Raw genomic sequence first — 8,298 nt, 5'->3', positions numbered from 1 at the left:
CCATAAAATGGGGCTTGCGGATAGGAACAACACTCAGCTATGTGATGGCATTTAAAGCAGAACTGAAGCTAAAAATAAAAAGCTAAAAAGTGAACAGCTTCTTAAAAAACATTTTAATCTAGATCTAAATTTCACCTCCTGAACATTTTTCTGCCACTAGATGGCCTCAGTCTCAGGCCAATATACAACCCACTTCCTCTGAGCTTAAAGCAGAGTTCCACCCAAAAATTTAACTTCCGCTTTAAGTACTGGTGTCCCCCTGACATGCCACATTTGGCATGTAATTTTTTTGGGGGTGGAGCGGGAACCCAGTTTTGACAGGCACCCAGCTCCCACTTCCTTTCCTGGTGCTGCGGCACTGGAAGAAAGTCCACCCCTCCCTCCCTGCAATCTTCTGGGACACGTCACAGGTCCCAGAAGATTACCCGGCCATTCACAGCGTGCAGCGTGGCTCGCACATGCGCAGTGCACGCCCGCCTGTGAAGTCACAGCTGGGCATCCAAACATACAATGCAGGTGCCGCAGAGAGGAGGACAGGTGAGTGTCTGTTTATTAAAAGTCAACAGCTACACTTTTTGGAGCTGCTGACTTTTAAATGTGGAACTTCGCTTTAAAGTGTTTGTTAACCCCAAATAAATAAATCCTGTTCCCTTAAAGCATGTTATAAAGCAGAGTGCTTGTGCTGTGTCATTTGGACCCCTCTATCACTTGCAATACCTGGCTGATCTTGCCTGAATATATCCCCCCCGTAAACTGACCACGGTGTATCATGGCTTCTGAGCTCTGACACCTTGGTCAGTTTACGTGCCTCCGTCATCTGCAGCCCTGCTCTGTCTCATCTGTGCTCTCCCCTCCCTGCCTATGTCCATGGCACTCTGCTCCCCACCTATTAAACTGGCACGACATACACTTTGTGGGGCCTGATGTATGCCAAGATAACATTCTCCATGCCAGTACACCACCACCAGACTGAACTGGTGACACCAGACAGAATGAATGTCCATGGATTTCTACTGTGTATTCCAAATTCTGCACGTCACACAGGAAATCCAGATTGGTTAGCACAGGAGACGTTTCTCACTGTCCTCCAGTTTTGGTTTTTCCAGTGCCCCTTCTTGGCCTATAGCATGGAAGAGCCTTGTGTGGTCTTCTGCTGCTGTAGTCTGTCCTTCTCAAGGTTCCCCATGTTGGGTGTTAAGATATAGCCTTCTGCATAGCACTGCTGTAAAGAGCAAATATTGGACTGTAGATTTCCAGACAAGTCTGGCTGTTCTGATTAAAGCAAACACAAGCAGCACAATGCAAGGTCTGCTTTTAATGTCCAGACTCTCTTTTCCTCCCTTTTCCTTTAGCAGCTCCAAAGTATGCCTGTACAATAAAAACTCAGACTTGTACTAACCATCTGTATCACTGGGTGTGATGTTGCTGTCCTTCAAAGAAAATTCCTGGGGAATACAGGGAAGCTGAAGACACTTCAGTCCACTGCAAGAATATCTTCTTGAAAAATTTTGGCTACTCTACATTTCCCAGGGATCTTCCAGGAAGGACGGTGATGTCACTCTCATCTAGGCACTGCAAGCAGAAGACAGGGGCAAAGTAAGCAAAGTAAGTATAAAATGTAAGTTTCCATTACAGGTACACTTTGCAGCTACTAAAGACCAGCAGTTTTTTTTTTTTACAGGGAGAGGGACCCCAGGCATTATAAGAGTGCCTTACATTTTACTGATCTTCTCACAGAACCACTGTCCTGGATGTTTTTTCTTACCTAAGGCCTCCCCATAACCCCAAGAGCCTTCATCACTTTTGACTTGAGGTGTCTTTCATATTATATAGTGCATCAGGAGGAAAAATTTGATGTTTAAAGCATGCATGGCACAAATTTACTTCCAAACCTTCCTTTCCCTCCTTAGATCATGTCCCAGTATTATTTTTGTACCTTTATTTTTAGCAAAGAAAAACAGTTTTTTGTTTTTACTTTGATTTCATCGCTGGGAGGTCAGTTCTTAGGCACGTCCCCAGAACTAAATTTCCAAGAGCAATGTTATTGCAAAACTTTTATTCCTTTTTATGCCGACAACATTCAATTAGACTGTAATCTTTCTGACATATAATCTTTTATTCTGGCCAGATTTGCTGGCCAAAATAAAATTATTTTTATATAAAAATACAATTATTTTTAAAGAGGAAGTAAATCCTGCAAAGGTAAAGCATAATGGGCTACTCTGCATCACATAGTAGCTAGCCCATTATGTGTCACTTACCTGACACAGGAGCCAGCGAAGTCACCGCTGTCCCCTTGTGTACGGAGCCTCCATCTTCTAAAGAAGGTCTTGAAAGCCTCACTTTGGCAGCCATCACCACAGCTGCTCTTCCTTTCACAGGACATAAGCCACTGTCACCCTCAGGACATTAGATTAACTGGCTCCCTGTCAGGGCTGGGCTCTCAATCCTTCCTTCTCTGTGCTCAGGTTGCTCAGCTGTCGGTTAATTGCCAGAACTCATCGTTCCACAGTGGCTAACCTGTTGTTCATCTCTTGCTCCTCAGACAAGCCCTGGGCCAGACCCTTCTGGCTATTTAAACTGCCTGGTTCATTTCATCAATTGCCTTTTCCTTGGTCAAACATATCTAGAGAGTCTCTGCTGTGCTCCTGTTAAAAACTTGCCTGGCTGTCGTCCCTTCTGGTTCGTAATCCTGTCTGCTGCCTCTGACTACGCTGATCTCTGGCTCCCCGATTTCCTGGCTTGTTCTGAATACCCGATTTGGCTGCTGAACCCTGGCTATGTTTTGACTACCTTTACCAGTTGAACCATTTTTACCATTTTATTAAAAGGTGTGATTTTTACTACATTTTCTGTCTCAGTCTGTTTCATGGTTCCGGACACTCCCTTGCAGAAAATCCTCCGAGTGTTTCATGTTTTGCTCTCTTTGTGATAGATGGATGAGCTCTACATGTTTCCCTTACAACATATACAGTGGTGTGAAAAAGTGTTTGCCCCCTTCCTCATTTCCTGTTCCTTTGCATGTTTGTCACACTTAAGTGTTTCGGAACATCAAACCAATTTAAACAATAGTCAAGGACAACACAAGTAAACACAAAATGCAATTTGTAAATGAAGGTGTTTATTATTAAAGGTGAAAAAAAATCCAAACCATCATGGCCCTGTGTTAAAAAGTGATTGCCCCCTAAACCTAATAACTGGTTGGGCCACCCTTAGCAGCAACAACTACAACCAAGCGTTTGCGATAACGTGCAATGAGGCTTTTACAGCGTCCAGGAGGAATTTTGGCCCACTCATCTTTGCAGAATTGTCCTAATTCAGTTACATTAGAGGGTTTTCGAGCATGAACGGCCTTTTTAAGGTCATACCACAACATCTCAATAGGATTCAGGTCAGGACTTTGGCTAGGCCACTCCAAAGTCTTCATTTTGTTTTTCTTCAGCCATTCGGTGGTGGACTTGCTGGTGTGTTTAGGATCATTGTCCTGCTGCAGAACCCAAGTTCGTTTCAGCTTGAGTACACGAACAGATGGTCGGACATTCTCCTTCAGGATCTCTTGGTAGACAGCAGAATTCATAGTTCCTTTTATCACGGCAAGTCTTCCAGGTCCTGAAGCAGCAAAACAGCCCCAGACCATCACACTACCACCACCATATTTTACTGTTGGTATAATGTTCTTTTTATGAAATGCAGTGTTCCTTCTACGCCAGATATACTTGGACACACACCTTCCAAAGAGTTCCACTTTTGTCTCATCGGTCCACAGAATGTTGTCCCAAAAGTCTTGGGGATCATCAAGATGTGTTGTGGAGAAATTGAGACGAGCTTTGATGTTCTTTTTGCTCAGCAGTGGTTTTCTCCTTGGAACTCTGCCATGCAGGCCATTTTTGCCCAGTCTTTTCCTGATGGTGGAGGCATGAACGCTGACCTTAACTGAGGCAAGTGAGGCCTGCAGTTCCTTGGACGTTGTTGTGGGGTCTTTTGTGACCTCTTGGATGAGTCGTCGCTGCGCTCTTGGGGTAATTTTGGGCGGCCGGCCACTCCTGGGAAGGTTCACCACTGTTCCATGTCTTCGCCATTTGTGGATAATGGCTCTCACTGTGGTTCGCTGGATTCCCAAAGCTTTGGAAATGGCTTTATAACCCTTTCCAGACTGATAGATCTCAATTACTTTCTTTCTCAATTGTTCCTGAATTTCTTTGGGTCTCGGCATGATGTGTAGCTTTTAAAGATCTTCTGGTGGACCTTACTGTGTCAAGCAGCTCCTATTTAAGTGATGCCTTGATTGTGAACAGGTGTGGCAATAATCAGGCCTGGGTGTGGCTATAGAAATTGAACTCAGGTGTGGACAACCACAGTTATAGTATGTTTTAACAAGGGGGGCAATCACTTTTTCACACAGGGCCATGATGGTTTGGATTTTTTTTCACCTTTAATAATAAACACCTTCATTTACAAATTGCATTTTGTGTTTACTTGTGTTGTCCTTGACTATTGTTTAAATTGGTTTGATGTTCTGAAACACTTAAGTGTGACAAACATGCAAAGGAACAGGAAATGAGGAAGGGGGCAAACACTTTTTCACACCACTGTATCCATGAGGGTGGCCAACAAGTAATGGCTGTCTACTTGAAGCCAGGAATCTTGGAATCTTTTCACAGGCAGTGGATCATGAAAGAGCCATTTGCCAGAAATTACCAGAGGCAGAAGAAGCCGAAACCTTGGAAATGCTGAGGACAACATTGTCCTCAGCTATCTCCCCCTAAACACATAAAACTCCTTGGGTTTGTGAGGGATGAATCTCACACTTGGAAGCCTGTCCTATATTTTCCTGAACACTGCCATGGCAGCTATACACCTCATTTTTGGTCTGCTGTGGTCTCAGAGAGGTAGAGTCTGGATAAAGCAGGCCCTGAGACAACAGGAAGGCCTTCCTCCTTCTGCACTTGATCTATATAAGGCTTGATATAGTTGTCACACAAGACCTTTCCTGGCACATGATGGCTTGGGTTTAAGCACCTCTGGGCCTGTCCCTGCAGAACATACAGAATCTCAGTGGCTCCTGTCCTTTAGACATACCAACTGCAAAACTTGTGGCAGCCATTTGGCTCAGCAGTTTCCTAGTCTATTGAACACTTGGGGGGATTGGTGGTTCTGAGGATAAATTACTAAAAGAAGGCAAAACGCAGGAGGTGACTAATCTGTCACAAATACCAGCTCACGTGGTGGCATAACCAGTGGACGTCAATGAAGTGACCCAGTTGACCATGAATTAGATATAATATCCCTGACTATACTTGCTGGACCATGTATCTGTAATCATGTGGACCAAGCACTTGACTGTATGGTTTAGCAACATGGAAACATTCCCTTCCACATGATAGTGGATGTCAGGGATGACTTTATAGGAAAAAAAAATGGTTGCTTGCGACCTGCCACTGTGATACAGCACAGGCTGCAAATTCACAGAAGGGGCAGACTTCACCTGCTGGGACAGGGGCTGCTCAAACTTCAGAAAATTTTCAAAACTGGCAATGAGATGCTGGGCAAGGGGGTGACTGGGGGACTTACTTTTTTTTCTACATTCTAGAAACAGGGTCTGAGAAATCTGCTGGCTCAATGTTAAAACTGGAAATCAGATTTGGCAGAATCAGAGCATGGTTGCAGCTTTGTCCCTACACTGTAAAGCCCCATGTTTACCATTTTCTCAGCAGGAAGTGCCCTAAGAAAAAGCTCTGACACCCTTTGAAATTATTTAATCCCAAACACTTGTGGCTGCTCATAGGAAATGTTGTATAGTGGTATTTGGTAGAGGTGGAATGGGGGGACCTGGAAAGAGGACGAGGAGTGTGGCCCATTTGCTGCAGAGGTCAGATGCAAGACTTTGGCCAGTGATGTTTTTTTTGCAGCGCATTGTGGGATATCTGGTTGGGCAATTCCCAGCAAGTGTCTCAAAAGCGTGCATTGACTCCAAACTTCTGAACAGAAGAGGCTGTTCCCTACTAACTGCAATAATACTGTGAGGTGAGTCACTAGAGCGTGGGTCAACTACAACCCAGAATAAGAGAAAGTGGATTTAATGACACTGGGCATCATTCGATGTGGAAGACTGGGGACATCTAGTGTTGGAAAAGAAGTAATACATGGGGGTAGACTTTAGATTAAAAGCATGTATTTGCAGCAAAAGCTGTTTTCCCCTATACTGATGTTTTGCCTATTTTTTCCCTGGAACTTTATTGTAGCTTTATTCAGGCTACAGACAAAACTTTTTTTTCTAGCTTTATATGAAGGAGAAGAATCTCTGGTTTTAATATTATACAGAATTTATGTAGTTTGAAGTGTTTGTTCAGCTCTTTACAATATAAAGGAAGACTGTACAGGTACAATATAGTTCAATAGAAGAGGGTTACAAGGGCCTGGCTTCTGAGAGTTTACAATCCTATCGCTGGGTGTTGTACAAGAAGAGAGGTGACATTCCAATAAGCTGCTCTCAATAATCTTCAAACTCCCCAATCCCACTATAATAGACAGATGCCCACATTGCTGTGTGTGCCCCCTGCTGGATGCAGAAATTCCCCCTCACTCCGACAGCAACCTTGGCATACCTCTCTGGACAAATGCAGAGGCTGCCATTCCCAGCCTGAAAATGTCGGCTGCCTGGCTGTGTTTGATGGGGGTGCCAGCACTCCATCCTCTATATAAGCATCAACCTGACAGCCAGCAAACCAGCAATTTCAGGAAAAGTGGTCAACAAAGACAACCCTGTATTCACTGGAACACTCCCGACTCCCTAAGTTGCCCTCCTTCTCATTCAAATCTCCTACACTCCTGAGGCCCAACACGTGGCCTGTGGGCTCCTGGGGACCAGTCAGATTGCAGAGTGGCAATGGGGTGCCAGGCGCTGGAACGTTCTGTGTCCCAGCACTGAAAGACAGAGAATGGACTGTGGGCGGAGTTACCTCCATCCACAGAGAAAGGGACAGCAGTGCAGGTGTGTGATAGGTATGTGATCAGCAATAGGTAGCGGGTTAACACTTTTTCTGCCATAACCACCAATAAAGGGGAGATGAGGGGGTATAAAACTTTCACTGCCATGACCAACAAAACGGGGGGGAGGGGGGGGGGCAGCAGCAGGAGCCAGTGAGCCAATCAGGTGTGTGAATGGATACACAGAGCCATGGATCGGGAGCACGCCCGATTGGGTGGGGGCACTCAGCAGGTGGAAGGAGCCAGGAGCGCCAGCAGGCGACCCGAGAAGAGGAGGATCTGAGCTGCTCTGTGCAAAATTATTACACAGATCAGGTAAATAAAATATTTGTCATTTAAAAATAAAAATAAAAAATAAAGCATAAAACAAGACTTTAATATCACTTTAACACTTTCAATGCCATGACCACTAATGGGGGGGGGGGGGGGGGTTAACACTTGCACTGCCATGACCACCAACACAGGGGAGATGACACTTTCACTGCCATGACCACTAATGGGGGTTAACACTTGCACTGCCATGACAACCAATACAGGGGGGTGGAGGGGTTAACACACTCACTGCCTTAAGCGTGCCTTCACTGTTTTTTCATCTATTAAATCCTCTGCCCTTGTTGTTTTCTATTTTGGATAGTAAAAGATTGATTTTTTTTTCTGCCAGTAAATCCCTTATACAGCCCACTTCCTGTTTATCTGGTCCTTAGCCTAGGCTTATGACATCATGCACAGCTCTCTTGCTCACTCTTGTGAGAGTCATAAGAGGGCCAATGAGAGCTGCAGGTGTGCCTCTGTAAATCCAGGAAGTGAACAGGCAGCAGCTTCAGCTGCCCACGGCTAAAATGGCTGCAACCAGATTTCTGCAGCTTATTTGGCAGTACAGAATCACAGTATATATACAATAATATGTAAAGTGTTTGGAGGGAAGCTTCAGAATGGCAAAGATGTTTTTATTACAAATTATGTGAGCAGACTGCAGTTTAACCACTTGTTGACCAGCCGCCGCAGATATAGTGGTTTGTGTAATAGCTTTAGCAGGCATGTGTACCCGTGGCACCGAAGCTGATGCACATGGCCAGCAGCCGCAATCGCTCCACAGAGAGCCGAAACGGGGATCTGCCTATGTCCACAAAGCAGATCTGTGTAATGACAGGGACAGTAGAGAGACATCGTCTGTTCCTAGTGATCAGGAACCGCAATCTCTGTTTTGTAGAAACACCTCCCTAGGACACACTTAACCCCTTGATCGCCCCTAGTGTTAACCCCTTCCCTGTCAGTGACATTTATACAGAGTCATTGGATATTTTTAGAGCT

This window comes from Lithobates pipiens, unplaced genomic scaffold (genome assembly GCF_037356315.1).
Source record: "Lithobates pipiens isolate NorthernLeopardFrog02 unplaced genomic scaffold, aLitPip1_a1.2 Scaffold_27, whole genome shotgun sequence".
Taxonomy (NCBI): Eukaryota; Metazoa; Chordata; class Amphibia; order Anura; family Ranidae; genus Lithobates; species Lithobates pipiens.
This window is presented reverse-complemented; position numbering follows the sequence as displayed.